Source organism: Schistocerca cancellata, unplaced genomic scaffold (assembly GCF_023864275.1).
Source record: "Schistocerca cancellata isolate TAMUIC-IGC-003103 unplaced genomic scaffold, iqSchCanc2.1 HiC_scaffold_506, whole genome shotgun sequence".
In the NCBI taxonomy this organism is placed as follows: domain Eukaryota; kingdom Metazoa; phylum Arthropoda; class Insecta; order Orthoptera; family Acrididae; genus Schistocerca; species Schistocerca cancellata.
Genome location: NW_026046520.1, coordinates 23,027 through 49,482, shown reverse-complemented (window position 1 = coordinate 49,482; position 26,456 = coordinate 23,027). Strand labels below are relative to the sequence as shown.

Genomic DNA, 26,456 nt, shown 5'->3' with positions numbered 1-26,456 from the left:
GTAATTACGACATGCGAAACACTCGCACACCACGCAGCTGTACGATAATGCTCGTGCGTGGGCCCGCATAGCTGAGTCGGTAGAGCGTTAGGTTTTCAACCAAAGGGTCCTGGGCTCAAGTCCCTGTCTGGGCGAAAATTAGTACACTTTCGTAACGGCTAATGGAAACCCTACAGCAAAGAGTGAGGCCACGCCGTTTTCTGCCATCAGATTGCTTCTAAAGATGGCGGCTTCACTTGTCGGGAGTCGCTTCCGCCACCGGCAGTCGTGGCCGAGTGGTTAAGGCGTCTGACTTGAAATCAGATTCCCTCTGGGAGCGTAGGTTCGAGTCCTGCCGACTGCGAAAATTTTCTCGCTCTCAAAAGGCGGACGTTGAGCTGCATCCTAGCAGTTGCGTCACTACTAAACACGTGGGTCACCAGCAATGTGCAGTGTTATTTGATCGAGGGCGCAGCGTTACAGTCGCCCCCAGAAGCCGCAGCTCATCTCCTAGTCTCACAGCCGTCCACCAGGTGTTAGTACAAGTGTCGCCTCACTGGGCAGTGCAGATGTGTCCATTTTAGCTTGCAGACGATGACGTGTAGCAATTTATGAGCTAACGCAAGTCGAATGTTTTACCGTGTGTATCTGCTAGATACTGCCTCTCATATGGTGGAGAGGCTCACTCCTTCTTGTGTCTCGTTCTCTGCACACGAGTTGCCCCTGGCATCGATATAGCACGGGTTATCGAGTCGACATGTTTGCTTGTTACGATGACGGAAGCTGAAGAAATGTGTGTGGAACTTCACTGCATCGGCTGCTCGCCCTTCAGCGTCCCTGTGTCTTATCAGACGAAGGTGACTGTGAAATTGGCAACGAGGCAGAAGTGAACGAAGACATGCAAATGGCAACCTTCGACGTCAGCCGAAATAGCTCAGTTGGGAGAGCGTTAGACTGAAGATCTAAAGGTCCCTGGTTCGATCCCGGGTTTCGGCAGGTACTCGTTTTGATGCGACGCCAATGGAATTACTCTGCGTGTGTGATAATGCAACTACCGCTGACAACAAAAATGACTCTCTCCTGTAGCTGTTCTGGTTGTCAATTGCATGCCATAAGAGGAACTTACTAGACAACTAACACCCTTAGAAGCAAAAGAATTAAAAATATCCTACCGACTGCATTCCTTTTTCTGTGTCAGGTGGTGAAGAACGTCTTCAACGGAACCGTGAAATGAGCGAAAGCGTGGGAAACATTGCATTCGAAATGCTTGTGAATTTTCCAATTGCCCAGTGAGTGTCGACAAAACACGTAAATTCTCTGCTCCAACGTATGAGACGTAACAACTGGTACAATTTGTTGTTGCATCGTGTGTCAGCAGTCTTCGATAGTGTGTTACGGGCTTAGCGCGATAAGTTTGTAGACAGCATTTAGGCGACGTTTTATTAGTAACGGCCCCATGCAGCGATTGCACAACAGTAAAGGACATGAGTCAATGTATAGTTGTGCATCGTGGGAGGTTTTGCAGCCTTGTGTGAGCCCGGATAGCTCAGTCGGTAGAGCATTAGGCTTTTAACCTAAGGGTCCAGGGTTCAAGTCCCTGTCCGGGCGGAAATTTTAATACTTTGGTAGCGATTCGTCTGGTAGCGGTGGAAACGCTACGGAAAATAATGCAGCTACGCCGTTTTCTGACACCACAGTGTTTTAAACGGTAGCAGTTGCATGTGTCGAGAGAACACCGCGCTAACGGCAGTCGTGGCCGAGTGGTTAAGGCGTCTGACTCGAAATCAGATTCCCTCTGGGAGCGTAGGTTCGAATCCTACCGGCTGCGTGCGATTTTGCGTAAAGAGGAGCAAACGTTTTCGCACACATGTGACATGCGTGGGCGAATGCGGGTGCAACCAGTGATGCCATTCTCAACAAGACGAAAATTTACGTTTTAAGAATACTGAGTTTTCGCGACGACAGCTACTTACTGTGCCTTTCGGTTCACCTCGCACTGACGCTGGGACTGCAGAAAGCCGTCGCTGAGATGGTGAGTACACAGATGTGCTCGAAAGTGTTGGACAGAGCGGACATTTCATTTTCTTTTTAAGAATCGCAATTTCAATCATTCGAGTGCGGCAAAAGCAGTGGTGCAGCGTTTTTTTTTTCTTTTCTTAAGATCTCGCAGCTGCTTGGAGGTATGTCCATCGTTTTAAGACGACAGAAAACTAGCGTCAGCGGTGCGTCAGTGGGAAGTCGGTGAAGTCGCCATTGGAGCCATAAGTCAGTAATTACGACATGCGAAACACTCGCACACCACGCAGCTGTACGATAATGCTCGTGCGTGGGCCCGCATAGCTGAGTCGGTAGAGCGTTAGGTTTTCAACCAAAGGGTCCTGGGCTCAAGTCCCTGTCTGGGCGAAAATTAGTACACTTTCGTAACGGCTAATGGAAACCCTACAGCAAAGAGTGAGGCCACGCCGTTTTCTGCCATCAGATTGCTTCTAAAGATGGCGGCTTCACTTGTCGGGAGTCGCTTCCGCCACCGGCAGTCGTGGCCGAGTGGTTAAGGCGTCTGACTTGAAATCAGATTCCCTCTGGGAGCGTAGGTTCGAGTCCTGCCGACTGCGAAAATTTTCTCGCTCTCAAAAGGCGGACGTTGAGCTGCATCCTAGCAGTTGCGTCACTACTAAACACGTGGGTCACCAGCAATGTGCAGTGTTATTTGATCGAGGGCGCAGCGTTACAGTCGCCCCCAGAAGCCGCAGCTCATCTCCTAGTCTCACAGCCGTCCACCAGGTGTTAGTACAAGTGTCGCCTCACTGGGCAGTGCAGATGTGTCCATTTTAGCTTGCAGACGATGACGTGTAGCAATTTATGAGCTAACGCAAGTCGAATGTTTTACCGTGTGTATCTGCTAGATACTGCCTCTCATATGGTGGAGAGGCTCACTCCTTCTTGTGTCTCGTTCTCTGCACACGAGTTGCCCCTGGCATCGATATAGCACGGGTTATCGAGTCGACATGTTTGCTTGTTACGATGACGGAAGCTGAAGAAATGTGTGTGGAACTTCACTGCATCGGCTGCTCGCCCTTCAGCGTCCCTGTGTCTTATCAGACGAAGGTGACTGTGAAATTGGCAACGAGGCAGAAGTGAACGAAGACATGCAAATGGCAACCTTCGACGTCAGCCGAAATAGCTCAGTTGGGAGAGCGTTAGACTGAAGATCTAAAGGTCCCTGGTTCGATCCCGGGTTTCGGCAGGTACTCGTTTTGATGCGACGCCAATGGAATTACTCTGCGTGTGTGATAATGCAACTACCGCTGACAACAAAAATGACTCTCTCCTGTAGCTGTTCTGGTTGTCAATTGCATGCCATAAGAGGAACTTACTAGACAACTAACACCCTTAGAAGCAAAAGAATTAAAAATATCCTACCGACTGCATTCCTTTTTCTGTGTCAGGTGGTGAAGAACGTCTTCAACGGAACCGTGAAATGAGCGAAAGCGTGGGAAACATTGCATTCGAAATGCTTGTGAATTTTCCAATTGCCCAGTGAGTGTCGACAAAACACGTAAATTCTCTGCTCCAACGTATGAGACGTAACAACTGGTACAATTTGTTGTTGCATCGTGTGTCAGCAGTCTTCGATAGTGTGTTACGGGCTTAGCGCGATAAGTTTGTAGACAGCATTTAGGCGACGTTTTATTAGTAACGGCCCCATGCAGCGATTGCACAACAGTAAAGGACATGAGTCAATGTATAGTTGTGCATCGTGGGAGGTTTTGCAGCCTTGTGTGAGCCCGGATAGCTCAGTCGGTAGAGCATTAGGCTTTTAACCTAAGGGTCCAGGGTTCAAGTCCCTGTCCGGGCGGAAATTTTAATACTTTGGTAGCGATTCGTCTGGTAGCGGTGGAAACGCTACGGAAAATAATGCAGCTACGCCGTTTTCTGACACCACAGTGTTTTAAACGGTAGCAGTTGCATGTGTCGAGAGAACACCGCGCTAACGGCAGTCGTGGCCGAGTGGTTAAGGCGTCTGACTCGAAATCAGATTCCCTCTGGGAGCGTAGGTTCGAATCCTACCGGCTGCGTGCGATTTTGCGTAAAGAGGAGCAAACGTTTTCGCACACATGTGACATGCGTGGGCGAATGCGGGTGCAACCAGTGATGCCATTCTCAACAAGACGAAAATTTACGTTTTAAGAATACTGAGTTTTCGCGACGACAGCTACTTACTGTGCCTTTCGGTTCACCTCGCACTGACGCTGGGACTGCAGAAAGCCGTCGCTGAGATGGTGAGTACACAGATGTGCTCGAAAGTGTTGGACAGAGCGGACATTTCATTTTCTTTTTAAGAAACGCAATTTCAATCATTCGAGTGCGGCAAAAGCAGTGGTGCAGCGTTTTTTTTTTCTTTTCTTAAGATCTCGCAGCTGCTTGGAGGTATGTCCATCGTTTTAAGACGACAGAAAACTAGCGTCAGCGGTGCGTCAGTGGGAAGTCGGTGAAGTCGCCATTGGAGCCATAAGTCAGTAATTACGACATGCGAAACACTCGCACACCACGCAGCTGTACGATAATGCTCGTGCGTGGGCCCGCATAGCTGAGTCGGTAGAGCGTTAGGTTTTCAACCAAAGGGTCCTGGGCTCAAGTCCCTGTCTGGGCGAAAATTAGTACACTTTCGTAACGGCTAATGGAAACCCTACAGCAAAGAGTGAGGCCACGCCGTTTTCTGCCATCAGATTGCTTCTAAAGATGGCGGCTTCACTTGTCGGGAGTCGCTTCCGCCACCGGCAGTCGTGGCCGAGTGGTTAAGGCGTCTGACTTGAAATCAGATTCCCTCTGGGAGCGTAGGTTCGAGTCCTGCCGACTGCGAAAATTTTCTCGCTCTCAAAAGGCGGACGTTGAGCTGCATCCTATCAGTTGCGTCACTACTAAACACGTGGGTCACCAGCAATGTGCAGTGTTATTTGATCGAGGGCGCAGCGTTACAGTCGCCCCCAGAAGCCGCAGCTCATCTCCTAGTCTCACAGCCGTCCACCAGGTGTTAGTACAAGTGTCGCCTCACTGGGCAGTGCAGATGTGTCCATTTTAGCTTGCAGACGATGACGTGTAGCAATTTATGAGCTAACGCAAGTCGAATGTTTTACCGTGTGTATCTGCTAGATACTGCCTCTCATATGGTGGAGAGGCTCACTCCTTCTTGTGTCTCGTTCTCTGCACACGAGTTGCCCCTGGCATCGATATAGCACGGGTTATCGAGTCGACATGTTTGCTTGTTACGATGACGGAAGCTGAAGAAATGTGTGTGGAACTTCACTGCATCGGCTGCTCGCCCTTCAGCGTCCCTGTGTCTTATCAGACGAAGGTGACTGTGAAATTGGCAACGAGGCAGAAGTGAACGAAGACATGCAAATGGCAACCTTCGACGTCAGCCGAAATAGCTCAGTTGGGAGAGCGTTAGACTGAAGATCTAAAGGTCCCTGGTTCGATCCCGGGTTTCGGCAGGTACTCGTTTTGATGCGACGCCAATGGAATTACTCTGCGTGTGTGATAATGCAACTACCGCTGACAACAAAAATGACTCTCTCCTGTAGCTGTTCTGGTTGTCAATTGCATGCCATAAGAGGAACTTACTAGACAACTAACACCCTTAGAAGCAAAAGAATTAAAAATATCCTACCGACTGCATTCCTTTTTCTGTGTCAGGTGGTGAAGAACGTCTTCAACGGAACCGTGAAATGAGCGAAAGCGTGGGAAACATTGCATTCGAAATGCTTGTGAATTTTCCAATTGCCCAGTGAGTGTCGACAAAACACGTAAATTCTCTGCTCCAACGTATGAGACGTAACAACTGGTACAATTTGTTGTTGCATCGTGTGTCAGCAGTCTTCGATAGTGTGTTACGGGCTTAGCGCGATAAGTTTGTAGACAGCATTTAGGCGACGTTTTATTAGTAACGGCCCCATGCAGCGATTGCACAACAGTAAAGGACATGAGTCAATGTATAGTTGTGCATCGTGGGAGGTTTTGCAGCCTTGTGTGAGCCCGGATAGCTCAGTCGGTAGAGCATTAGGCTTTTAACCTAAGGGTCCAGGGTTCAAGTCCCTGTCCGGGCGGAAATTTTAATACTTTGGTAGCGATTCGTCTGGTAGCGGTGGAAACGCTACGGAAAATAATGCAGCTACGCCGTTTTCTGACACCACAGTGTTTTAAACGGTAGCAGTTGCATGTGTCGAGAGAACACCGCGCTAACGGCAGTCGTGGCCGAGTGGTTAAGGCGTCTGACTCGAAATCAGATTCCCTCTGGGAGCGTAGGTTCGAATCCTACCGGCTGCGTGCGATTTTGCGTAAAGAGGAGCAAACGTTTTCGCACACATGTGACATGCGTGGGCGAATGCGGGTGCAACCAGTGATGCCATTCTCAACAAGACGAAAATGTACGTTTTAAGAATACTGAGTTTTCGCGACGACAGCTACTTACTGTGCCTTTCGGTTCACCTCGCACTGACGCTGGGACTGCAGAAAGCCGTCGCTGAGATGGTGAGTACACAGATGTGCTCGAAAGTGTTGGACAGAGCGGACATTTCATTTTCTTTTTAAGAATCGCAATTTCAATCATTCGAGTGCGGCAAAAGCAGTGGTGCAGCGTTTTTTTTTTCTTTTCTTAAGATCTCGCAGCTGCTTGGAGGTATGTCCATCGTTTTAAGACGACAGAAAACTAGCGTCAGCGGTGCGTCAGTGGGAAGTCGGTGAAGTCGCCATTGGAGCCATAAGTCAGTAATTACGACATGCGAAACACTCGCACACCACGCAGCTGTACGATAATGCTCGTGCGTGGGCCCGCATAGCTGAGTCGGTAGAGCGTTAGGTTTTCAACCAAAGGGTCCTGGGCTCAAGTCCCTGTCTGGGCGAAAATTAGTACACTTTCGTAACGGCTAATGGAAACCCTACAGCAAAGAGTGAGGCCACGCCGTTTTCTGCCATCAGATTGCTTCTAAAGATGGCGGCTTCACTTGTCGGGAGTCGCTTCCGCCACCGGCAGTCGTGGCCGAGTGGTTAAGGCGTCTGACTTGAAATCAGATTCCCTCTGGGAGCGTAGGTTCGAGTCCTGCCGACTGCGAAAATTTTCTCGCTCTCAAAAGGCGGACGTTGAGCTGCATCCTAGCAGTTGCGTCACTACTAAACACGTGGGTCACCAGCAATGTGCAGTGTTATTTGATCGAGGGCGCAGCGTTACAGTCGCCCCCAGAAGCCGCAGCTCATCTCCTAGTCTCACAGCCGTCCACCAGGTGTTAGTACAAGTGTCGCCTCACTGGGCAGTGCAGATGTGTCCATTTTAGCTTGCAGACGATGACGTGTAGCAATTTATGAGCTAACGCAAGTCGAATGTTTTACCGTGTGTATCTGCTAGATACTGCCTCTCATATGGTGGAGAGGCTCACTCCTTCTTGTGTCTCGTTCTCTGCACACGAGTTGCCCCTGGCATCGATATAGCACGGGTTATCGAGTCGACATGTTTGCTTGTTACGATGACGGAAGCTGAAGAAATGTGTGTGGAACTTCACTGCATCGGCTGCTCGCCCTTCAGCGTCCCTGTGTCTTATCAGACGAAGGTGACTGTGAAATTGGCAACGAGGCAGAAGTGAACGAAGACATGCAAATGGCAACCTTCGACGTCAGCCGAAATAGCTCAGTTGGGAGAGCGTTAGACTGAAGATCTAAAGGTCCCTGGTTCGATCCCGGGTTTCGGCAGGTACTCGTTTTGATGCGACGCCAATGGAATTACTCTGCGTGTGTGATAATGCAACTACCGCTGACAACAAAAATGACTCTCTCCTGTAGCTGTTCTGGTTGTCAATTGCATGCCATAAGAGGAACTTACTAGACAACTAACACCCTTAGAAGCAAAAGAATTAAAAATATCCTACCGACTGCATTCCTTTTTCTGTGTCAGGTGGTGAAGAACGTCTTCAACGGAACCGTGAAATGAGCGAAAGCGTGGGAAACATTGCATTCGAAATGCTTGTGAATTTTCCAATTGCCCAGTGAGTGTCGACAAAACACGTAAATTCTCTGCTCCAACGTATGAGACGTAACAACTGGTACAATTTGTTGTTGCATCGTGTGTCAGCAGTCTTCGATAGTGTGTTACGGGCTTAGCGCGATAAGTTTGTAGACAGCATTTAGGCGACGTTTTATTAGTAACGGCCCCATGCAGCGATTGCACAACAGTAAAGGACATGAGTCAATGTATAGTTGTGCATCGTGGGAGGTTTTGCAGCCTTGTGTGAGCCCGGATAGCTCAGTCGGTAGAGCATTAGGCTTTTAACCTAAGGGTCCAGGGTTCAAGTCCCTGTCCGGGCGGAAATTTTAATACTTTGGTAGCGATTCGTCTGGTAGCGGTGGAAACGCTACGGAAAATAATGCAGCTACGCCGTTTTCTGACACCACAGTGTTTTAAACGGTAGCAGTTGCATGTGTCGAGAGAACACCGCGCTAACGGCAGTCGTGGCCGAGTGGTTAAGGCGTCTGACTCGAAATCAGATTCCCTCTGGGAGCGTAGGTTCGAATCCTACCGGCTGCGTGCGATTTTGCGTAAAGAGGAGCAAACGTTTTCGCACACATGTGACATGCGTGGGCGAATGCGGGTGCAACCAGTGATGCCATTCTCAACAAGACGAAAATGTACGTTTTAAGAATACTGAGTTTTCGCGACGACAGCTACTTACTGTGCCTTTCGGTTCACCTCGCACTGACGCTGGGACTGCAGAAAGCCGTCGCTGAGATGGTGAGTACACAGATGTGCTCGAAAGTGTTGGACAGAGCGGACATTTCATTTTCTTTTTAAGAATCGCAATTTCAATCATTCGAGTGCGGCAAAAGCAGTGGTGCAGCGTTTTTTTTTTCTTTTCTTAAGATCTCGCAGCTGCTTGGAGGTATGTCCATCGTTTTAAGACGACAGAAAACTAGCGTCAGCGGTGCGTCAGTGGGAAGTCGGTGAAGTCGCCATTGGAGCCATAAGTCAGTAATTACGACATGCGAAACACTCGCACACCACGCAGCTGTACGATAATGCTCGTGCGTGGGCCCGCATAGCTGAGTCGGTAGAGCGTTAGGTTTTCAACCAAAGGGTCCTGGGCTCAAGTCCCTGTCTGGGCGAAAATTAGTACACTTTCGTAACGGCTAATGGAAACCCTACAGCAAAGAGTGAGGCCACGCCGTTTTCTGCCATCAGATTGCTTCTAAAGATGGCGGCTTCACTTGTCGGGAGTCGCTTCCGCCACCGGCAGTCGTGGCCGAGTGGTTAAGGCGTCTGACTTGAAATCAGATTCCCTCTGGGAGCGTAGGTTCGAGTCCTGCCGACTGCGAAAATTTTCTCGCTCTCAAAAGGCGGACGTTGAGCTGCATCCTAGCAGTTGCGTCACTACTAAACACGTGGGTCACCAGCAATGTGCAGTGTTATTTGATCGAGGGCGCAGCGTTACAGTCGCCCCCAGAAGCCGCAGCTCATCTCCTAGTCTCACAGCCGTCCACCAGGTGTTAGTACAAGTGTCGCCTCACTGGGCAGTGCAGATGTGTCCATTTTAGCTTGCAGACGATGACGTGTAGCAATTTATGAGCTAACGCAAGTCGAATGTTTTACCGTGTGTATCTGCTAGATACTGCCTCTCATATGGTGGAGAGGCTCACTCCTTCTTGTGTCTCGTTCTCTGCACACGAGTTGCCCCTGGCATCGATATAGCACGGGTTATCGAGTCGACATGTTTGCTTGTTACGATGACGGAAGCTGAAGAAATGTGTGTGGAACTTCACTGCATCGGCTGCTCGCCCTTCAGCGTCCCTGTGTCTTATCAGACGAAGGTGACTGTGAAATTGGCAACGAGGCAGAAGTGAACGAAGACATGCAAATGGCAACCTTCGACGTCAGCCGAAATAGCTCAGTTGGGAGAGCGTTAGACTGAAGATCTAAAGGTCCCTGGTTCGATCCCGGGTTTCGGCAGGTACTCGTTTTGATGCGACGCCAATGGAATTACTCTGCGTGTGTGATAATGCAACTACCGCTGACAACAAAAATGACTCTCTCCTGTAGCTGTTCTGGTTGTCAATTGCATGCCATAAGAGGAACTTACTAGACAACTAACACCCTTAGAAGCAAAAGAATTAAAAATATCCTACCGACTGCATTCCTTTTTCTGTGTCAGGTGGTGAAGAACGTCTTCAACGGAACCGTGAAATGAGCGAAAGCGTGGGAAACATTGCATTCGAAATGCTTGTGAATTTTCCAATTGCCCAGTGAGTGTCGACAAAACACGTAAATTCTCTGCTCCAACGTATGAGACGTAACAACTGGTACAATTTGTTGTTGCATCGTGTGTCAGCAGTCTTCGATAGTGTGTTACGGGCTTAGCGCGATAAGTTTGTAGACAGCATTTAGGCGACGTTTTATTAGTAACGGCCCCATGCAGCGATTGCACAACAGTAAAGGACATGAGTCAATGTATAGTTGTGCATCGTGGGAGGTTTTGCAGCCTTGTGTGAGCCCGGATAGCTCAGTCGGTAGAGCATTAGGCTTTTAACCTAAGGGTCCAGGGTTCAAGTCCCTGTCCGGGCGGAAATTTTAATACTTTGGTAGCGATTCGTCTGGTAGCGGTGGAAACGCTACGGAAAATAATGCAGCTACGCCGTTTTCTGACACCACAGTGTTTTAAACGGTAGCAGTTGCATGTGTCGAGAGAACACCGCGCTAACGGCAGTCGTGGCCGAGTGGTTAAGGCGTCTGACTCGAAATCAGATTCCCTCTGGGAGCGTAGGTTCGAATCCTACCGGCTGCGTGCGATTTTGCGTAAAGAGGAGCAAACGTTTTCGCACACATGTGACATGCGTGGGCGAATGCGGGTGCAACCAGTGATGCCATTCTCAACAAGACGAAAATTTACGTTTTAAGAATACTGAGTTTTCGCGACGACAGCTACTTACTGTGCCTTTCGGTTCACCTCGCACTGACGCTGGGACTGCAGAAAGCCGTCGCTGAGATGGTGAGTACACAGATGTGCTCGAAAGTGTTGGACAGAGCGGACATTTCATTTTCTTTTTAAGAATCGCAATTTCAATCATTCGAGTGCGGCAAAAGCAGTGGTGCAGCGTTTTTTTTTTCTTTTCTTAAGATCTCGCAGCTGCTTGGAGGTATGTCCATCGTTTTATGGTTCAAATGGCTCTGAGCACTATGGGACTCAACTGCTGTGGTCATAAGTCCCCTAGAACTTAGAACTACTTAAACCTAACTAACCTACGGACAGCACACAACACCCAGCCATCACGAGGCAGAGAAAATCCCTGACCCCGCCGGGAATCGAACCCGGGAACCCGGGCGTGGGAAGCGAGAACGCTACCGCACGACCACGAGATGCGGGGTCCATCGTTTTAAGACGACAGAAAACTAGCGTCAGCGGTGCGTCAGTGGGAAGTCGGTGAAGTCGCCATTGGAGCCATAAGTCAGTAATTACGACATGCGAAACACTCGCACACCACGCAGCTGTACGATAATGCTCGTGCGTGGGCCCGCATAGCTGAGTCGGTAGAGCGTTAGGTTTTCAACCAAAGGGTCCTGGGCTCAAGTCACTGTCTGGGCGAAAATTAGTACACTTTCGTAACGGCTAATGGAAACCCTACAGCGAAGAGTGAGGCCACGCCGTTTTCTGCCATCAGATTGCTTCTAAAGATGGCGGCTTCACTTGTCGGGAGTCGCTTCCGCCACCGGCAGTCGTGGCCGAGTGGTTAAGGCGTCTGACTTGAAATCAGATTCTCTCTGGGAGCGTAGGTTCGAGTCCTGCCGACTGCGAAAATTTTCTCGCTCTCAAAAGGCGGACGTTGAGCTGCATCCTAGCAGTTGCGTCACTACTAAACACGTGGGTCACCAGCAATGTGCAGTGTTATTTGATCGAGGGCGCAGCGTTACAGTCGCCCCCAGAAGCCGCAGCTCATCTCCTAGTCTCACAGCCGTCCACCAGGTGTTAGTACAAGTGTCGCCTCACTGGGCAGTGCAGATGTGTCCATTTTAGCTTGCAGACGATGACGTGTAGCAATTTATGAGCTAACGCAAGTCGAATGTTTTACCGTGTGTATCTGCTAGATACTGCCTCTCATATGGTGGAGAGGCTCACTCCTTCTTGTGTCTCGTTCTCTGCACACGAGTTGCCCCTGGCATCGATATAGCACGGGTTATCGAGTCGACATGTTTGCTTGTTACGATGACGGAAGCTGAAGAAATGTGTGTGGAACTTCACTGCATCGGCTGCTCGCCCTTCAGCGTCCCTGTGTCTTATCAGACGAAGGTGACTGTGAAATTGGCAACGAGGCAGAAGTGAACGAAGACATGCAAATGGCAACCTTCGACGTCAGCCGAAATAGCTCAGTTGGGAGAGCGTTAGACTGAAGATCTAAAGGTCCCTGGTTCGATCCCGGGTTTCGGCAGGTACTCGTTTTGATGCGACGCCAATGGAATTACTCTGCGTGTGTGATAATGCAACTACCGCTGACAACAAAAATGACTCTCTCCTGTAGCTGTTCTGGTTGTCAATTGCATGCCATAAGAGGAACTTACTAGACAACTAACACCCTTAGAAGCAAAAGAATTAAAAATATCCTACCGACTGCATTCCTTTTTCTGTGTCAGGTGGTGAAGAACGTCTTCAACGGAACCGTGAAATGAGCGAAAGCGTGGGAAACATTGCATTCGAAATGCTTGTGAATTTTCCAATTGCCCAGTGAGTGTCGACAAAACACGTAAATTCTCTGCTCCAACGTATGAGACGTAACAACTGGTACAATTTGTTGTTGCATCGTGTGTCAGCAGTCTTCGATAGTGTGTTACGGGCTTAGCGCGATAAGTTTGTAGACAGCATTTAGGCGACGTTTTATTAGTAACGGCCCCATGCAGCGATTGCACAACAGTAAAGGACATGAGTCAATGTATAGTTGTGCATCGTGGGAGGTTTTGCAGCCTTGTGTGAGCCCGGATAGCTCAGTCGGTAGAGCATTAGGCTTTTAACCTAAGGGTCCAGGGTTCAAGTCCCTGTCCGGGCGGAAATTTTAATACTTTGGTAGCGATTCGTCTGGTAGCGGTGGAAACGCTACGGAAAATAATGCAGCTACGCCGTTTTCTGACACCACAGTGTTTTAAACGGTAGCAGTTGCATGTGTCGAGAGAACACCGCGCTAACGGCAGTCGTGGCCGAGTGGTTAAGGCGTCTGACTCGAAATCAGATTCCCTCTGGGAGCGTAGGTTCGAATCCTACCGGCTGCGTGCGATTTTGCGTAAAGAGGAGCAAACGTTTTCGCACACATGTGACATGCGTGGGCGAATGCGGGTGCAACCAGTGATGCCATTCTCAACAAGACGAAAATTTACGTTTTAAGAATACTGAGTTTTCGCGACGACAGCTACTTACTGTGCCTTTCGGTTCACCTCGCACTGACGCTGGGACTGCAGAAAGCCGTCGCTGAGATGGTGAGTACACAGATGTGCTCGAAAGTGTTGGACAGAGCGGACATTTCATTTTCTTTTTAAGAAACGCAATTTCAATCATTCGAGTGCGGCAAAAGCAGTGGTGCAGCGTTTTTTTTTTCTTTTCTTAAGATCTCGCAGCTGCTTGGAGGTATGTCCATCGTTTTAAGACGACAGAAAACTAGCGTCAGCGGTGCGTCAGTGGGAAGTCGGTGAAGTCGCCATTGGAGCCATAAGTCAGTAATTACGACATGCGAAACACTCGCACACCACGCAGCTGTACGATAATGCTCGTGCGTGGGCCCGCATAGCTGAGTCGGTAGAGCGTTAGGTTTTCAACCAAAGGGTCCTGGGCTCAAGTCCCTGTCTGGGCGAAAATTAGTACACTTTCGTAACGGCTAATGGAAACCCTACAGCAAAGAGTGAGGCCACGCCGTTTTCTGCCATCAGATTGCTTCTAAAGATGGCGGCTTCACTTGTCGGGAGTCGCTTCCGCCACCGGCAGTCGTGGCCGAGTGGTTAAGGCGTCTGACTTGAAATCAGATTCCCTCTGGGAGCGTAGGTTCGAGTCCTGCCGACTGCGAAAGTTTTCTCGCTCTCAAAAGGCGGACGTTGAGCTGCATCCTATCAGTTGCGTCACTACTAAACACGTGGGTCACCAGCAATGTGCAGTGTTATTTGATCGAGGGCGCAGCGTTACAGTCGCCCCCAGAAGCCGCAGCTCATCTCCTAGTCTCACAGCCGTCCACCAGGTGTTAGTACAAGTGTCGCCTCACTGGGCAGTGCAGATGTGTCCATTTTAGCTTGCAGACGATGACGTGTAGCAATTTATGAGCTAACGCAAGTCGAATGTTTTACCGTGTGTATCTGCTAGATACTGCCTCTCATATGGTGGAGAGGCTCACTCCTTCTTGTGTCTCGTTCTCTGCACACGAGTTGCCCCTGGCATCGATATAGCACGGGTTATCGAGTCGACATGTTTGCTTGTTACGATGACGGAAGCTGAAGAAATGTGTGTGGAACTTCACTGCATCGGCTGCTCGCCCTTCAGCGTCCCTGTGTCTTATCAGACGAAGGTGACTGTGAAATTGGCAACGAGGCAGAAGTGAACGAAGACATGCAAATGGCAACCTTCGACGTCAGCCGAAATAGCTCAGTTGGGAGAGCGTTAGACTGAAGATCTAAAGGTCCCTGGTTCGATCCCGGGTTTCGGCAGGTACTCGTTTTGATGCGACGCCAATGGAATTACTCTGCGTGTGTGATAATGCAACTACCGCTGACAACAAAAATGACTCTCTCCTGTAGCTGTTCTGGTTGTCAATTGCATGCCATAAGAGGAACTTACTAGACAACTAACACCCTTAGAAGCAAAAGAATTAAAAATATCCTACCGACTGCATTCCTTTTTCTGTGTCAGGTGGTGAAGAACGTCTTCAACGGAACCGTGAAATGAGCGAAAGCGTGGGAAACATTGCATTCGAAATGCTTGTGAATTTTCCAATTGCCCAGTGAGTGTCGACAAAACACGTAAATTCTCTGCTCCAACGTATGAGACGTAACAACTGGTACAATTTGTTGTTGCATCGTGTGTCAGCAGTCTTCGATAGTGTGTTACGGGCTTAGCGCGATAAGTTTGTAGACAGCATTTAGGCGACGTTTTATTAGTAACGGCCCCATGCAGCGATTGCACAACAGTAAAGGACATGAGTCAATGTATAGTTGTGCATCGTGGGAGGTTTTGCAGCCTTGTGTGAGCCCGGATAGCTCAGTCGGTAGAGCATTAGGCTTTTAACCTAAGGGTCCAGGGTTCAAGTCCCTGTCCGGGCGGAAATTTTAATACTTTGGTAGCGATTCGTCTGGTAGCGGTGGAAACGCTACGGAAAATAATGCAGCTACGCCGTTTTCTGACACCACAGTGTTTTAAACGGTAGCAGTTGCATGTGTCGAGAGAACACCGCGCTAACGGCAGTCGTGGCCGAGTGGTTAAGGCGTCTGACTCGAAATCAGATTCCCTCTGGGAGCGTAGGTTCGAATCCTACCGGCTGCGTGCGATTTTGCGTAAAGAGGAGCAAACGTTTTCGCACACATGTGACATGCGTGGGCGAATGCGGGTGCAACCAGTGATGCCATTCTCAACAAGACGAAAATTTACGTTTTAAGAATACTGAGTTTTCGCGACGACAGCTACTTACTGTGCCTTTCGGTTCACCTCGCACTGACGCTGGGACTGCAGAAAGCCGTCGCTGAGATGGTGAGTACACAGATGTGCTCGAAAGTGTTGGACAGAGCGGACATTTCATTTTCTTTTTAAGAATCGCAATTTCAATCATTCGAGTGCGGCAAAAGCAGTGGTGCAGCGTTTTTTTTTTCTTTTCTTAAGATCTCGCAGCTGCTTGGAGGTATGTCCATCGTTTTAAGACGACAGAAAACTAGCGTCAGCGGTGCGTCAGTGGGAAGTCGGTGAAGTCGCCATTGGAGCCATAAGTCAGTAATTACGACATGCGAAACACTCGCACACCACGCAGCTGTACGATAATGCTCGTGCGTGGGCCCGCATAGCTGAGTCGGTAGAGCGTTAGGTTTTCAACCAAAGGGTCCTGGGCTCAAGTCCCTGTCTGGGCGAAAATTAGTACACTTTCGTAACGGCTAATGGAAACCCTACAGCAAAGAGTGAGGCCACGCCGTTTTCTGCCATCAGATTGCTTCTAAAGATGGCGGCTTCACTTGTCGGGAGTCGCTTCCGCCACCGGCAGTCGTGGCCGAGTGGTTAAGGCGTCTGACTTGAAATCAGATTCCCTCTGGGAGCGTAGGTTCGAGTCCTGCCGACTGCGAAAATTTTCTCGCTCTCAAAAGGCGGACGTTGAGCTGCATCCTAGCAGTTGCGTCACTACTAAACACGTGGGTCACCAGCAATGTGCAGTGTTATTTGATCGAGGGCGCAGCGTTACAGTCGCCCCCAGAAGCCGCAGCTCATCTCCTAGTCTCACAGCCGTCCACCAGGTGTTAGTACAAGTGTCGCCTCACTGGGCAGTGCAGATGTGTCCATTTTAGCTTGCAGACGATGACGTGTAGCAATTTATGAGCTAACGCAAGTCGAATGTTTTACCGTGTGTATCTGCTAGATACTGCCTCTCATATGGTGGAGAGGCTCACTCCTTCTTGTGTCTCGTTCTCTGCACACGAGTTGCCCCTGGCATCGATATAGCACGGGTTATCGAGTCGACATGTTTGCTTGTTACGATGACGGAAGCTGAAGAAATGTGTGTGGAACTTCACTGCATCGGCTGCTCGCCCTTCAGCGTCCCTGTGTCTTATCAGACGAAGGTGACTGTGAAATTGGCAACGAGGCAGAAGTGAACGAAGACATGCAAATGGCAACCTTCGACGTCAGCCGAAATAGCTCAGTTGGGAGAGCGTTAGACTGAAGATCTAAAGGTCCCTGGTTCGATCCCGGGTTTCGGCAGGTACTCGTTTTGATGCGACGCCAATGGAATTACTCTGCGTGTGTGATAATGCAACTACCGCTGACAACAAAAATGACTCTCTCCTGTAGCTGTTCTGGTTGTCAATTGCATGCCATAAGAGGAACTTACTAGACAACTAACACCCTTAGAAGCAAAAGAATTAAAAATATCCTACCGACTGCATTCCTTTTTCTGTGTCAGGTGGTGAAGAACGTCTTCAACGGAACCGTGAAATGAGCGAAAGCGTGGGAAACATTGCATTCGAAATGCTTGTGAATTTTCCAATTGCCCAGTGAGTGTCGACAAAACACGTAAATTCTCTGCTCCAACGTATGAGACGTAACAACTGGTACAATTTGTTGTTGCATCGTGTGTCAGCAGTCTTCGATAGTGTGTTACGGGCTTAGCGCGATAAGTTTGTAGACAGCATTTAGGCGACGTTTTATTAGTAACGGCCCCATGCAGCGATTGCACAACAGTAAAGGACATGAGTCAATGTATAGTTGTGCATCGTGGGAGGTTTTGCAGCCTTGTGTGAGCCCGGATAGCTCAGTCGGTAGAGCATTAGGCTTTTAACCTAAGGGTCCAGGGTTCAAGTCCCTGTCCGGGCGGAAATTTTAATACTTTGGTAGCGATTCGTCTGGTAGCGGTGGAAACGCTACGGAAAATAATGCAGCTACGCCGTTTTCTGACACCACAGTGTTTTAAACGGTAGCAGTTGCATGTGTCGAGAGAACACCGCGCTAACGGCAGTCGTGGCCGAGTGGTTAAGGCGTCTGACTCGAAATCAGATTCCCTCTGGGAGCGTAGGTTCGAATCCTACCGGCTGCGTGCGATTTTGCGTAAAGAGGAGCAAACGTTTTCGCACACATGTGACATGCGTGGGCGAATGCGGGTGCAACCAGTGATGCCATTCTCAACAAGACGAAAATTTACGTTTTAAGAATACTGAGTTTTCGCGACGACAGCTACTTACTGTGCCTTTCGGTTCACCTCGCACTGACGCTGGGACTGCAGAAAGCCGTCGCTGAGATGGTGAGTACACAGATGTGCTCGAAAGTGTTGGACAGAGCGGACATTTCATTTTCTTTTTAAGAAACGCAATTTCAATCATTCGAGTGCGGCAAAAGCAGTGGTGCAGCGTTTTTTTTTTCTTTTCTTAAGATCTCGCAGCTGCTTGGAGGTATGTCCATCGTTTTAAGACGACAGAAAACTAGCGTCAGCGGTGCGTCAGTGGGAAGTCGGTGAAGTCGCCATTGGAGCCATAAGTCAGTAATTACGACATGCGAAACACTCGCACACCACGCAGCTGTACGATAATGCTCGTGCGTGGGCCCGCATAGCTGAGTCGGTAGAGCGTTAGGTTTTCAACCAAAGGGTCCTGGGCTCAAGTCCCTGTCTGGGCGAAAATTAGTACACTTTCGTAACGGCTAATGGAAACCCTACAGCAAAGAGTGAGGCCACGCCGTTTTCTGCCATCAGATTGCTTCTAAAGATGGCGGCTTCACTTGTCGGGAGTCGCTTCCGCCACCGGCAGTCGTGGCCGAGTGGTTAAGGCGTCTGACTTGAAATCAGATTCCCTCTGGGAGCGTAGGTTCGAGTCCTGCCGACTGCGAAAATTTTCTCGCTCTCAAAAGGCGGACGTTGAGCTGCATCCTATCAGTTGCGTCACTACTAAACACGTGGGTCACCAGCAATGTGCAGTGTTATTTGATCGAGGGCGCAGCGTTACAGTCGCCCCCAGAAGCCGCAGCTCATCTCCTAGTCTCACAGCCGTCCACCAGGTGTTAGTACAAGTGTCGCCTCACTGGGCAGTGCAGATGTGTCCATTTTAGCTTGCAGACGATGACGTGTAGCAATTTATGAGCTAACGCAAGTCGAATGTTTTACCGTGTGTATCTGCTAGATACTGCCTCTCATATGGTGGAGAGGCTCACTCCTTCTTGTGTCTCGTTCTCTGCACACGAGTTGCCCCTGGCATCGATATAGCACGGGTTATCGAGTCGACATGTTTGCTTGTTACGATGACGGAAGCTGAAGAAATGTGTGTGGAACTTCACTGCATCGGCTGCTCGCCCTTCAGCGTCCCTGTGTCTTATCAGACGAAGGTGACTGTGAAATTGGCAACGAGGCAGAAGTGAACGAAGACATGCAAATGGCAACCTTCGACGTCAGCCGAAATAGCTCAGTTGGGAGAGCGTTAGACTGAAGATCTAAAGGTCCCTGGTTCGATCCCGGGTTTCGGCAGGTACTCGTTTTGATGCGACGCCAATGGAATTACTCTGCGTGTGTGATAATGCAACTACCGCTGACAACAAAAATGACTCTCTCCTGTAGCTGTTCTGGTTGTCAATTGCATGCCATAAGAGGAACTTACTAGACAACTAACACCCTTAGAAGCAAAAGAATTAAAAATATCCTACCGACTGCATTCCTTTTTCTGTGTCAGGTGGTGAAGAACGTCTTCAACGGAACCGTGAAATGAGCGAAAGCGTGGGAAACATTGCATTCGAAATGCTTGTGAATTTTCCAATTGCCCAGTGAGTGTCGACAAAACACGTAAATTCTCTGCTCCAACGTATGAGACGTAACAACTGGTACAATTTGTTGTTGCATCGTGTGTCAGCAGTCTTCGATAGTGTGTTACGGGCTTAGCGCGATAAGTTTGTAGACAGCATTTAGGCGACGTTTTATTAGTAACGGCCCCATGCAGCGATTGCACAACAGTAAAGGACATGAGTCAATGTATAGTTGTGCATCGTGGGAGGTTTTGCAGCCTTGTGTGAGCCCGGATAGCTCAGTCGGTAGAGCATTAGGCTTTTAACCTAAGGGTCCAGGGTTCAAGTCCCTGTCCGGGCGGAAATTTTAATACTTTGGTAGCGATTCGTCTGGTAGCGGTGGAAACGCTACGGAAAATAATGCAGCTACGCCGTTTTCTGACACCACAGTGTTTTAAACGGTAGCAGTTGCATGTGTCGAGAGAACACCGCGCTAACGGCAGTCGTGGCCGAGTGGTTAAGGCGTCTGACTCGAAATCAGATTCCCTCTGGGAGCGTAGGTTCGAATCCTACCGGCTGCGTGCGATTTTGCGTAAAGAGGAGCAAACGTTTTCGCACACATGTGACATGCGTGGGCGAATGCGGGTGCAACCAGTGATGCCATTCTCAACAAGACGAAAATGTACGTTTTAAGAATACTGAGTTTTCGCGACGACAGCTACTTACTGTGCCTTTCGGTTCACCTCGCACTGACGCTGGGACTGCAGAAAGCCGTCGCTGAGATGGTGAGTACACAGATGTGCTCGAAAGTGTTGGACAGAGCGGACATTTCATTTTCTTTTTAAGAATCGCAATTTCAATCATTCGAGTGCGGCAAAAGCAGTGGTGCAGCGTTTTTTTTTTCTTTTCTTAAGATCTCGCAGCTGCTTGGAGGTATGTCCATCGTTTTAAGACGACAGAAAACTAGCGTCAGCGGTGCGTCAGTGGGAAGTCGGTGAAGTCGCCATTGGAGCCATAAGTCAGTAATTACGACATGCGAAACACTCGCACACCACGCAGCTGTACGATAATGCTCGTGCGTGGGCCCGCATAGCTGAGTCGGTAGAGCGTTAGGTTTTCAACCAAAGGGTCCTGGGCTCAAGTCCCTGTCTGGGCGAAAATTAGTACACTTTCGTAACGGCTAATGGAAACCCTACAGCAAAGAGTGAGGCCACGCCGTTTTCTGCCATCAGATTGCTTCTAAAGATGGCGGCTTCACTTGTCGGGAGTCGCTTCCGCCACCGGCAGTCGTGGCCGAGTGGTTAAGGCGTCTGACTTGAAATCAGATTCCCTCTGGGAGCGTAGGTTCGAGTCCTGCCGACTGCGAAAATTTTCTCGCTCTCAAAAGGCGGACGTTGAGCTGCATCCTAGCAGTTGCGTCACTACTAAACACGTGGGTCACCAGCAATGTGCAGTGTTATTTGATCGAGGGCGCAGCGTTACAGTCGCCCCCAGAAGCCGCAGCTCATCTCCTAGTCTCACAGCCGTCCACCAGGTGTTAGTACAAGTGTCGCCTCACTGGGCAGTGCAGATGTGTCCATTTTAGCTTGCAGACGATGACGTGTAGCAATTTATGAGCTAACGCAAGTCGAATGTTTTACCGTGTGTATCTGCTAGATACTGCCTCTCATATGGTGGAGAGGCTCACTCCTTCTTGTGTCTCGTTCTCTGCACACGAGTTGCCCCTGGCATCGATATAGCACGGGTTATCGAGTCGACATGTTTGCTTGTTACGATGACGGAAGCTGAAGAAATGTGTGTGGAACTTCACTGCATCGGCTGCTCGCCCTTCAGCGTCCCTGTGTCTTATCAGACGAAGGTGACTGTGAAATTGGCAACGAGGCAGAAGTGAACGAAGACATGCAAATGGCAACCTTCGACGTCAGCCGAAATAGCTCAGTTGGGAGAGCGTTAGACTGAAGATCTAAAGGTCCCTGGTTCGATCCCGGGTTTCGGCAGGTACTCGTTTTGATGCGACGCCAATGGAATTACTCTGCGTGTGTGATAATGCAACTACCGCTGACAACAAAAATGACTCTCTCCTGTAGCTGTTCTGGTTGTCAATTGCATGCCATAAGAGGAACTTACTAGACAACTAACACCCTTAGAAGCAAAAGAATTAAAAATATCCTACCGACTGCATTCCTTTTTCTGTGTCAGGTGGTGAAGAACGTCTTCAACGGAACCGTGAAATGAGCGAAAGCGTGGGAAACATTGCATTCGAAATGCTTGTGAATTTTCCAATTGCCCAGTGAGTGTCGACAAAACACGTAAATTCTCTGCTCCAACGTATGAGACGTAACAACTGGTACAATTTGTTGTTGCATCGTGTGTCAGCAGTCTTCGATAGTGTGTTACGGGCTTAGCGCGATAAGTTTGTAGACAGCATTTAGGCGACGTTTTATTAGTAACGGCCCCATGCAGCGATTGCACAACAGTAAAGGACATGAGTCAATGTATAGTTGTGCATCGTGGGAGGTTTTGCAGCCTTGTGTGAGCCCGGATAGCTCAGTCGGTAGAGCATTAGGCTTTTAACCTAAGGGTCCAGGGTTCAAGTCCCTGTCCGGGCGGAAATTTTAATACTTTGGTAGCGATTCGTCTGGTAGCGGTGGAAACGCTACGGAAAATAATGCAGCTACGCCGTTTTCTGACACCACAGTGTTTTAAACGGTAGCAGTTGCATGTGTCGAGAGAACACCGCGCTAACGGCAGTCGTGGCCGAGTGGTTAAGGCGTCTGACTCGAAATCAGATTCCCTCTGGGAGCGTAGGTTCGAATCCTACCGGCTGCGTGCGATTTTGCGTAAAGAGGAGCAAACGTTTTCGCACACATGTGACATGCGTGGGCGAATGCGGGTGCAACCAGTGATGCCATTCTCAACAAGACGAAAATGTACGTTTTAAGAATACTGAGTTTTCGCGACGACAGCTACTTACTGTGCCTTTCGGTTCACCTCGCACTGACGCTGGGACTGCAGAAAGCCGTCGCTGAGATGGTGAGTACACAGATGTGCTCGAAAGTGTTGGACAGAGCGGACATTTCATTTTCTTTTTAAGAATCGCAATTTCAATCATTCGAGTGCGGCAAAAGCAGTGGTGCAGCGTTTTTTTTTTCTTTTCTTAAGATCTCGCAGCTGCTTGGAGGTATGTCCATCGTTTTAAGACGACAGAAAACTAGCGTCAGCGGTGCGTCAGTGGGAAGTCGGTGAAGTCGCCATTGGAGCCATAAGTCAGTAATTACGACATGCGAAACACTCGCACACCACGCAGCTGTACGATAATGCTCGTGCGTGGGCCCGCATAGCTGAGTCGGTAGAGCGTTAGGTTTTCAACCAAAGGGTCCTGGGCTCAAGTCCCTGTCTGGGCGAAAATTAGTACACTTTCGTAACGGCTAATGGAAACCCTACAGCAAAGAGTGAGGCCACGCCGTTTTCTGCCATCAGATTGCTTCTAAAGATGGCGGCTTCACTTGTCGGGAGTCGCTTCCGCCACCGGCAGTCGTGGCCGAGTGGTTAAGGCGTCTGACTTGAAATCAGATTCCCTCTGGGAGCGTAGGTTCGAGTCCTGCCGACTGCGAAAATTTTCTCGCTCTCAAAAGGCGGACGTTGAGCTGCATCCTAGCAGTTGCGTCACTACTAAACACGTGGGTCACCAGCAATGTGCAGTGTTATTTGATCGAGGGCGCAGCGTTACAGTCGCCCCCAGAAGCCGCAGCTCATCTCCTAGTCTCACAGCCGTCCACCAGGTGTTAGTACAAGTGTCGCCTCACTGGGCAGTGCAGATGTGTCCATTTTAGCTTGCAGACGATGACGTGTAGCAATTTATGAGCTAACGCAAGTCGAATGTTTTACCGTGTGTATCTGCTAGATACTGCCTCTCATATGGTGGAGAGGCTCACTCCTTCTTGTGTCTCGTTCTCTGCACACGAGTTGCCCCTGGCATCGATATAGCACGGGTTATCGAGTCGACATGTTTGCTTGTTACGATGACGGAAGCTGAAGAAATGTGTGTGGAACTTCACTGCATCGGCTGCTCGCCCTTCAGCGTCCCTGTGTCTTATCAGACGAAGGTGACTGTGAAATTGGCAACGAGGCAGAAGTGAACGAAGACATGCAAATGGCAACCTTCGACGTCAGCCGAAATAGCTCAGTTGGGAGAGCGTTAGACTGAAGATCTAAAGGTCCCTGGTTCGATCCCGGGTTTCGGCAGGTACTCGTTTTGATGCGACGCCAATGGAATTACTCTGCGTGTGTGATAATGCAACTACCGCTGACAACAAAAATGACTCTCTCCTGTAGCTGTTCTGGTTGTCAATTGCATGCCATAAGAGGAACTTACTAGACAACTAACACCCTTAGAAGCAAAAGAATTAAAAATATCCTACCGACTGCATTCCTTTTTCTGTGTCAGGTGGTGAAGAACGTCTTCAACGGAACCGTGAAATGAGCGAAAGCGTGGGAAACATTGCATTCGAAATGCTTGTGAATTTTCCAATTGCCCAGTGAGTGTCGACAAAACACGTAAATTCTCTGCTCCAACGTATGAGACGTAACAACTGGTACAATTTGTTGTTGCATCGTGTGTCAGCAGTCTTCGATAGTGTGTTACGGGCTTAGCGCGATAAGTTTGTAGACAGCATTTAGGCGACGTTTTATTAGTAACGGCCCCATGCAGCGATTGCACAACAGTAAAGGACATGAGTCAATGTATAGTTGTGCATCGTGGGAGGTTTTGCAGCCTTGTGTGAGCCCGGATAGCTCAGTCGGTAGAGCATTAGGCTTTTAACCTAAGGGTCCAGGGTTCAAGTCCCTGTCCGGGCGGAAATTTTAATACTTTGGTAGCGATTCGTCTGGTAGCGGTGGAAACGCTACGGAAAATAATGCAGCTACGCCGTTTTCTGACACCACAGTGTTTTAAACGGTAGCAGTTGCATGTGTCGAGAGAACACCGCGCTAACGGCAGTCGTGGCCGAGTGGTTAAGGCGTCTGACTCGAAATCAGATTCCCTCTGGGAGCGTAGGTTCGAATCCTACCGGCTGCGTGCGATTTTGCGTAAAGAGGAGCAAACGTTTTCGCACACATGTGACATGCGTGGGCGAATGCGGGTGCAACCAGTGATGCCATTCTCAACAAGACGAAAATTTACGTTTTAAGAATACTGAGTTTTCGCGACGACAGCTACTTACTGTGCCTTTCGGTTCACCTCGCACTGACGCTGGGACTGCAGAAAGCCGTCGCTGAGATGGTGAGTACACAGATGTGCTCGAAAGTGTTGGACAGAGCGGACATTTCATTTTCTTTTTAAGAATCGCAATTTCAATCATTCGAGTGCGGCAAAAGCAGTGGTGCAGCGTTTTTTTTTTCTTTTCTTAAGATCTCGCAGCTGCTTGGAGGTATGTCCATCGTTTTATGGTTCAAATGGCTCTGAGCACTATGGGACTCAACTGCTGTGGTCATAAGTCCCCTAGAACTTAGAACTACTTAAACCTAACTAACCTACGGACAGCACACAACACCCAGCCATCACGAGGCAGAGAAAATCCCTGACCCCGCCGGGAATCGAACCCGGGAACCCGGGCGTGGGAAGCGAGAACGCTACCGCACGACCACGAGATGCGGGGTCCATCGTTTTAAGACGACAGAAAACTAGCGTCAGCGGTGCGTCAGTGGGAAGTCGGTGAAGTCGCCATTGGAGCCATAAGTCAGTAATTACGACATGCGAAACACTCGCACACCACGCAGCTGTACGATAATGCTCGTGCGTGGGCCCGCATAGCTGAGTCGGTAGAGCGTTAGGTTTTCAACCAAAGGGTCCTGGGCTCAAGTCACTGTCTGGGCGAAAATTAGTACACTTTCGTAACGGCTAATGGAAACCCTACAGCGAAGAGTGAGGCCACGCCGTTTTCTGCCATCAGATTGCTTCTAAAGATGGCGGCTTCACTTGTCGGGAGTCGCTTCCGCCACCGGCAGTCGTGGCCGAGTGGTTAAGGCGTCTGACTTGAAATCAGATTCTCTCTGGGAGCGTAGGTTCGAGTCCTGCCGACTGCGAAAATTTTCTCGCTCTCAAAAGGCGGACGTTGAGCTGCATCCTAGCAGTTGCGTCACTACTAAACACGTGGGTCACCAGCAATGTGCAGTGTTATTTGATCGAGGGCGCAGCGTTACAGTCGCCCCCAGAAGCCGCAGCTCATCTCCTAGTCTCACAGCCGTCCACCAGGTGTTAGTACAAGTGTCGCCTCACTGGGCAGTGCAGATGTGTCCATTTTAGCTTGCAGACGATGACGTGTAGCAATTTATGAGCTAACGCAAGTCGAATGTTTTACCGTGTGTATCTGCTAGATACTGCCTCTCATATGGTGGAGAGGCTCACTCCTTCTTGTGTCTCGTTCTCTGCACACGAGTTGCCCCTGGCATCGATATAGCACGGGTTATCGAGTCGACATGTTTGCTTGTTACGATGACGGAAGCTGAAGAAATGTGTGTGGAACTTCACTGCATCGGCTGCTCGCCCTTCAGCGTCCCTGTGTCTTATCAGACGAAGGTGACTGTGAAATTGGCAACGAGGCAGAAGTGAACGAAGACATGCAAATGGCAACCTTCGACGTCAGCCGAAATAGCTCAGTTGGGAGAGCGTTAGACTGAAGATCTAAAGGTCCCTGGTTCGATCCCGGGTTTCGGCAGGTACTCGTTTTGATGCGACGCCAATGGAATTACTCTGCGTGTGTGATAATGCAACTACCGCTGACAACAAAAATGACTCTCTCCTGTAGCTGTTCTGGTTGTCAATTGCATGCCATAAGAGGAACTTACTAGACAACTAACACCCTTAGAAGCAAAAGAATTAAAAATATCCTACCGACTGCATTCCTTTTTCTGTGTCAGGTGGTGAAGAACGTCTTCAACGGAACCGTGAAATGAGCGAAAGCGTGGGAAACATTGCATTCGAAATGCTTGTGAATTTTCCAATTGCCCAGTGAGTGTCGACAA

The 26,456-nt window shown here is 49.4% G+C and overlaps 46 non-coding genes across 46 annotated transcripts; all 46 read left to right on the top strand.

Moving 5' to 3' along the window:
• The first annotated feature begins 261 nt into the window (after positions 1 to 261).
• On the top strand, positions 262 to 343 carry Trnas-uga (transfer RNA serine (anticodon UGA)). The gene has a single exon. It is a non-coding gene; the product is annotated as a tRNA-Ser (tRNA).
• Positions 344 to 902: 559 nt separating this feature from the next.
• On the top strand, positions 903 to 975 carry Trnaf-gaa (transfer RNA phenylalanine (anticodon GAA)). Its single transcript has one exon. It is a non-coding gene; the product is annotated as a tRNA-Phe (tRNA).
• A 539-nt stretch (positions 976 to 1,514) lies between these two features.
• Trnak-uuu (transfer RNA lysine (anticodon UUU)) lies at positions 1,515 to 1,587 on the top strand. The gene has a single exon. It is a non-coding gene; the product is annotated as a tRNA-Lys (tRNA).
• Positions 1,588 to 1,725: 138 nt separating this feature from the next.
• Positions 1,726 to 1,807, top strand: Trnas-cga (transfer RNA serine (anticodon CGA)). The gene has a single exon. It is a non-coding gene; the product is annotated as a tRNA-Ser (tRNA).
• A 702-nt stretch (positions 1,808 to 2,509) lies between these two features.
• On the top strand, positions 2,510 to 2,591 carry Trnas-uga (transfer RNA serine (anticodon UGA)). The gene has a single exon. It is a non-coding gene; the product is annotated as a tRNA-Ser (tRNA).
• A 559-nt stretch (positions 2,592 to 3,150) lies between these two features.
• On the top strand, positions 3,151 to 3,223 carry Trnaf-gaa (transfer RNA phenylalanine (anticodon GAA)). Its single transcript has one exon. It is a non-coding gene; the product is annotated as a tRNA-Phe (tRNA).
• A 539-nt stretch (positions 3,224 to 3,762) lies between these two features.
• Trnak-uuu (transfer RNA lysine (anticodon UUU)) lies at positions 3,763 to 3,835 on the top strand. The gene has a single exon. It is a non-coding gene; the product is annotated as a tRNA-Lys (tRNA).
• A 138-nt stretch (positions 3,836 to 3,973) lies between these two features.
• On the top strand, positions 3,974 to 4,055 carry Trnas-cga (transfer RNA serine (anticodon CGA)). The gene has a single exon. It is a non-coding gene; the product is annotated as a tRNA-Ser (tRNA).
• Positions 4,056 to 4,757: 702 nt separating this feature from the next.
• Trnas-uga (transfer RNA serine (anticodon UGA)) lies at positions 4,758 to 4,839 on the top strand. Its single transcript has one exon. It is a non-coding gene; the product is annotated as a tRNA-Ser (tRNA).
• A 559-nt stretch (positions 4,840 to 5,398) lies between these two features.
• Positions 5,399 to 5,471, top strand: Trnaf-gaa (transfer RNA phenylalanine (anticodon GAA)). Its single transcript has one exon. It is a non-coding gene; the product is annotated as a tRNA-Phe (tRNA).
• Positions 5,472 to 6,010: 539 nt separating this feature from the next.
• On the top strand, positions 6,011 to 6,083 carry Trnak-uuu (transfer RNA lysine (anticodon UUU)). The gene has a single exon. It is a non-coding gene; the product is annotated as a tRNA-Lys (tRNA).
• A 138-nt stretch (positions 6,084 to 6,221) lies between these two features.
• Positions 6,222 to 6,303, top strand: Trnas-cga (transfer RNA serine (anticodon CGA)). The gene has a single exon. It is a non-coding gene; the product is annotated as a tRNA-Ser (tRNA).
• A 702-nt stretch (positions 6,304 to 7,005) lies between these two features.
• Trnas-uga (transfer RNA serine (anticodon UGA)) lies at positions 7,006 to 7,087 on the top strand. The gene has a single exon. It is a non-coding gene; the product is annotated as a tRNA-Ser (tRNA).
• Positions 7,088 to 7,646: 559 nt separating this feature from the next.
• On the top strand, positions 7,647 to 7,719 carry Trnaf-gaa (transfer RNA phenylalanine (anticodon GAA)). The gene has a single exon. It is a non-coding gene; the product is annotated as a tRNA-Phe (tRNA).
• A 539-nt stretch (positions 7,720 to 8,258) lies between these two features.
• Positions 8,259 to 8,331, top strand: Trnak-uuu (transfer RNA lysine (anticodon UUU)). Its single transcript has one exon. It is a non-coding gene; the product is annotated as a tRNA-Lys (tRNA).
• A 138-nt stretch (positions 8,332 to 8,469) lies between these two features.
• On the top strand, positions 8,470 to 8,551 carry Trnas-cga (transfer RNA serine (anticodon CGA)). Its single transcript has one exon. It is a non-coding gene; the product is annotated as a tRNA-Ser (tRNA).
• A 702-nt stretch (positions 8,552 to 9,253) lies between these two features.
• Trnas-uga (transfer RNA serine (anticodon UGA)) lies at positions 9,254 to 9,335 on the top strand. Its single transcript has one exon. It is a non-coding gene; the product is annotated as a tRNA-Ser (tRNA).
• A 559-nt stretch (positions 9,336 to 9,894) lies between these two features.
• Trnaf-gaa (transfer RNA phenylalanine (anticodon GAA)) lies at positions 9,895 to 9,967 on the top strand. The gene has a single exon. It is a non-coding gene; the product is annotated as a tRNA-Phe (tRNA).
• Positions 9,968 to 10,506: 539 nt separating this feature from the next.
• Positions 10,507 to 10,579, top strand: Trnak-uuu (transfer RNA lysine (anticodon UUU)). The gene has a single exon. It is a non-coding gene; the product is annotated as a tRNA-Lys (tRNA).
• A 138-nt stretch (positions 10,580 to 10,717) lies between these two features.
• On the top strand, positions 10,718 to 10,799 carry Trnas-cga (transfer RNA serine (anticodon CGA)). The gene has a single exon. It is a non-coding gene; the product is annotated as a tRNA-Ser (tRNA).
• Positions 10,800 to 11,724: 925 nt separating this feature from the next.
• Positions 11,725 to 11,806, top strand: Trnas-uga (transfer RNA serine (anticodon UGA)). The gene has a single exon. It is a non-coding gene; the product is annotated as a tRNA-Ser (tRNA).
• Positions 11,807 to 12,365: 559 nt separating this feature from the next.
• Trnaf-gaa (transfer RNA phenylalanine (anticodon GAA)) lies at positions 12,366 to 12,438 on the top strand. The gene has a single exon. It is a non-coding gene; the product is annotated as a tRNA-Phe (tRNA).
• A 539-nt stretch (positions 12,439 to 12,977) lies between these two features.
• Trnak-uuu (transfer RNA lysine (anticodon UUU)) lies at positions 12,978 to 13,050 on the top strand. Its single transcript has one exon. It is a non-coding gene; the product is annotated as a tRNA-Lys (tRNA).
• A 138-nt stretch (positions 13,051 to 13,188) lies between these two features.
• Trnas-cga (transfer RNA serine (anticodon CGA)) lies at positions 13,189 to 13,270 on the top strand. Its single transcript has one exon. It is a non-coding gene; the product is annotated as a tRNA-Ser (tRNA).
• Positions 13,271 to 13,972: 702 nt separating this feature from the next.
• Positions 13,973 to 14,054, top strand: Trnas-uga (transfer RNA serine (anticodon UGA)). The gene has a single exon. It is a non-coding gene; the product is annotated as a tRNA-Ser (tRNA).
• Positions 14,055 to 14,613: 559 nt separating this feature from the next.
• Trnaf-gaa (transfer RNA phenylalanine (anticodon GAA)) lies at positions 14,614 to 14,686 on the top strand. Its single transcript has one exon. It is a non-coding gene; the product is annotated as a tRNA-Phe (tRNA).
• Positions 14,687 to 15,225: 539 nt separating this feature from the next.
• Positions 15,226 to 15,298, top strand: Trnak-uuu (transfer RNA lysine (anticodon UUU)). Its single transcript has one exon. It is a non-coding gene; the product is annotated as a tRNA-Lys (tRNA).
• Positions 15,299 to 15,436: 138 nt separating this feature from the next.
• Positions 15,437 to 15,518, top strand: Trnas-cga (transfer RNA serine (anticodon CGA)). Its single transcript has one exon. It is a non-coding gene; the product is annotated as a tRNA-Ser (tRNA).
• Positions 15,519 to 16,220: 702 nt separating this feature from the next.
• Trnas-uga (transfer RNA serine (anticodon UGA)) lies at positions 16,221 to 16,302 on the top strand. The gene has a single exon. It is a non-coding gene; the product is annotated as a tRNA-Ser (tRNA).
• Positions 16,303 to 16,861: 559 nt separating this feature from the next.
• Trnaf-gaa (transfer RNA phenylalanine (anticodon GAA)) lies at positions 16,862 to 16,934 on the top strand. The gene has a single exon. It is a non-coding gene; the product is annotated as a tRNA-Phe (tRNA).
• A 539-nt stretch (positions 16,935 to 17,473) lies between these two features.
• On the top strand, positions 17,474 to 17,546 carry Trnak-uuu (transfer RNA lysine (anticodon UUU)). The gene has a single exon. It is a non-coding gene; the product is annotated as a tRNA-Lys (tRNA).
• A 138-nt stretch (positions 17,547 to 17,684) lies between these two features.
• Positions 17,685 to 17,766, top strand: Trnas-cga (transfer RNA serine (anticodon CGA)). The gene has a single exon. It is a non-coding gene; the product is annotated as a tRNA-Ser (tRNA).
• Positions 17,767 to 18,468: 702 nt separating this feature from the next.
• Positions 18,469 to 18,550, top strand: Trnas-uga (transfer RNA serine (anticodon UGA)). Its single transcript has one exon. It is a non-coding gene; the product is annotated as a tRNA-Ser (tRNA).
• A 559-nt stretch (positions 18,551 to 19,109) lies between these two features.
• On the top strand, positions 19,110 to 19,182 carry Trnaf-gaa (transfer RNA phenylalanine (anticodon GAA)). Its single transcript has one exon. It is a non-coding gene; the product is annotated as a tRNA-Phe (tRNA).
• A 539-nt stretch (positions 19,183 to 19,721) lies between these two features.
• Trnak-uuu (transfer RNA lysine (anticodon UUU)) lies at positions 19,722 to 19,794 on the top strand. The gene has a single exon. It is a non-coding gene; the product is annotated as a tRNA-Lys (tRNA).
• Positions 19,795 to 19,932: 138 nt separating this feature from the next.
• Positions 19,933 to 20,014, top strand: Trnas-cga (transfer RNA serine (anticodon CGA)). Its single transcript has one exon. It is a non-coding gene; the product is annotated as a tRNA-Ser (tRNA).
• A 702-nt stretch (positions 20,015 to 20,716) lies between these two features.
• Trnas-uga (transfer RNA serine (anticodon UGA)) lies at positions 20,717 to 20,798 on the top strand. Its single transcript has one exon. It is a non-coding gene; the product is annotated as a tRNA-Ser (tRNA).
• Positions 20,799 to 21,357: 559 nt separating this feature from the next.
• Trnaf-gaa (transfer RNA phenylalanine (anticodon GAA)) lies at positions 21,358 to 21,430 on the top strand. Its single transcript has one exon. It is a non-coding gene; the product is annotated as a tRNA-Phe (tRNA).
• Positions 21,431 to 21,969: 539 nt separating this feature from the next.
• Positions 21,970 to 22,042, top strand: Trnak-uuu (transfer RNA lysine (anticodon UUU)). The gene has a single exon. It is a non-coding gene; the product is annotated as a tRNA-Lys (tRNA).
• A 138-nt stretch (positions 22,043 to 22,180) lies between these two features.
• Trnas-cga (transfer RNA serine (anticodon CGA)) lies at positions 22,181 to 22,262 on the top strand. The gene has a single exon. It is a non-coding gene; the product is annotated as a tRNA-Ser (tRNA).
• Positions 22,263 to 22,964: 702 nt separating this feature from the next.
• Positions 22,965 to 23,046, top strand: Trnas-uga (transfer RNA serine (anticodon UGA)). Its single transcript has one exon. It is a non-coding gene; the product is annotated as a tRNA-Ser (tRNA).
• Positions 23,047 to 23,605: 559 nt separating this feature from the next.
• Positions 23,606 to 23,678, top strand: Trnaf-gaa (transfer RNA phenylalanine (anticodon GAA)). Its single transcript has one exon. It is a non-coding gene; the product is annotated as a tRNA-Phe (tRNA).
• Positions 23,679 to 24,217: 539 nt separating this feature from the next.
• On the top strand, positions 24,218 to 24,290 carry Trnak-uuu (transfer RNA lysine (anticodon UUU)). The gene has a single exon. It is a non-coding gene; the product is annotated as a tRNA-Lys (tRNA).
• A 138-nt stretch (positions 24,291 to 24,428) lies between these two features.
• On the top strand, positions 24,429 to 24,510 carry Trnas-cga (transfer RNA serine (anticodon CGA)). Its single transcript has one exon. It is a non-coding gene; the product is annotated as a tRNA-Ser (tRNA).
• Positions 24,511 to 25,435: 925 nt separating this feature from the next.
• Trnas-uga (transfer RNA serine (anticodon UGA)) lies at positions 25,436 to 25,517 on the top strand. Its single transcript has one exon. It is a non-coding gene; the product is annotated as a tRNA-Ser (tRNA).
• Positions 25,518 to 26,076: 559 nt separating this feature from the next.
• On the top strand, positions 26,077 to 26,149 carry Trnaf-gaa (transfer RNA phenylalanine (anticodon GAA)). The gene has a single exon. It is a non-coding gene; the product is annotated as a tRNA-Phe (tRNA).
• The last annotated feature ends 307 nt before the right edge of the window (positions 26,150 to 26,456 follow it).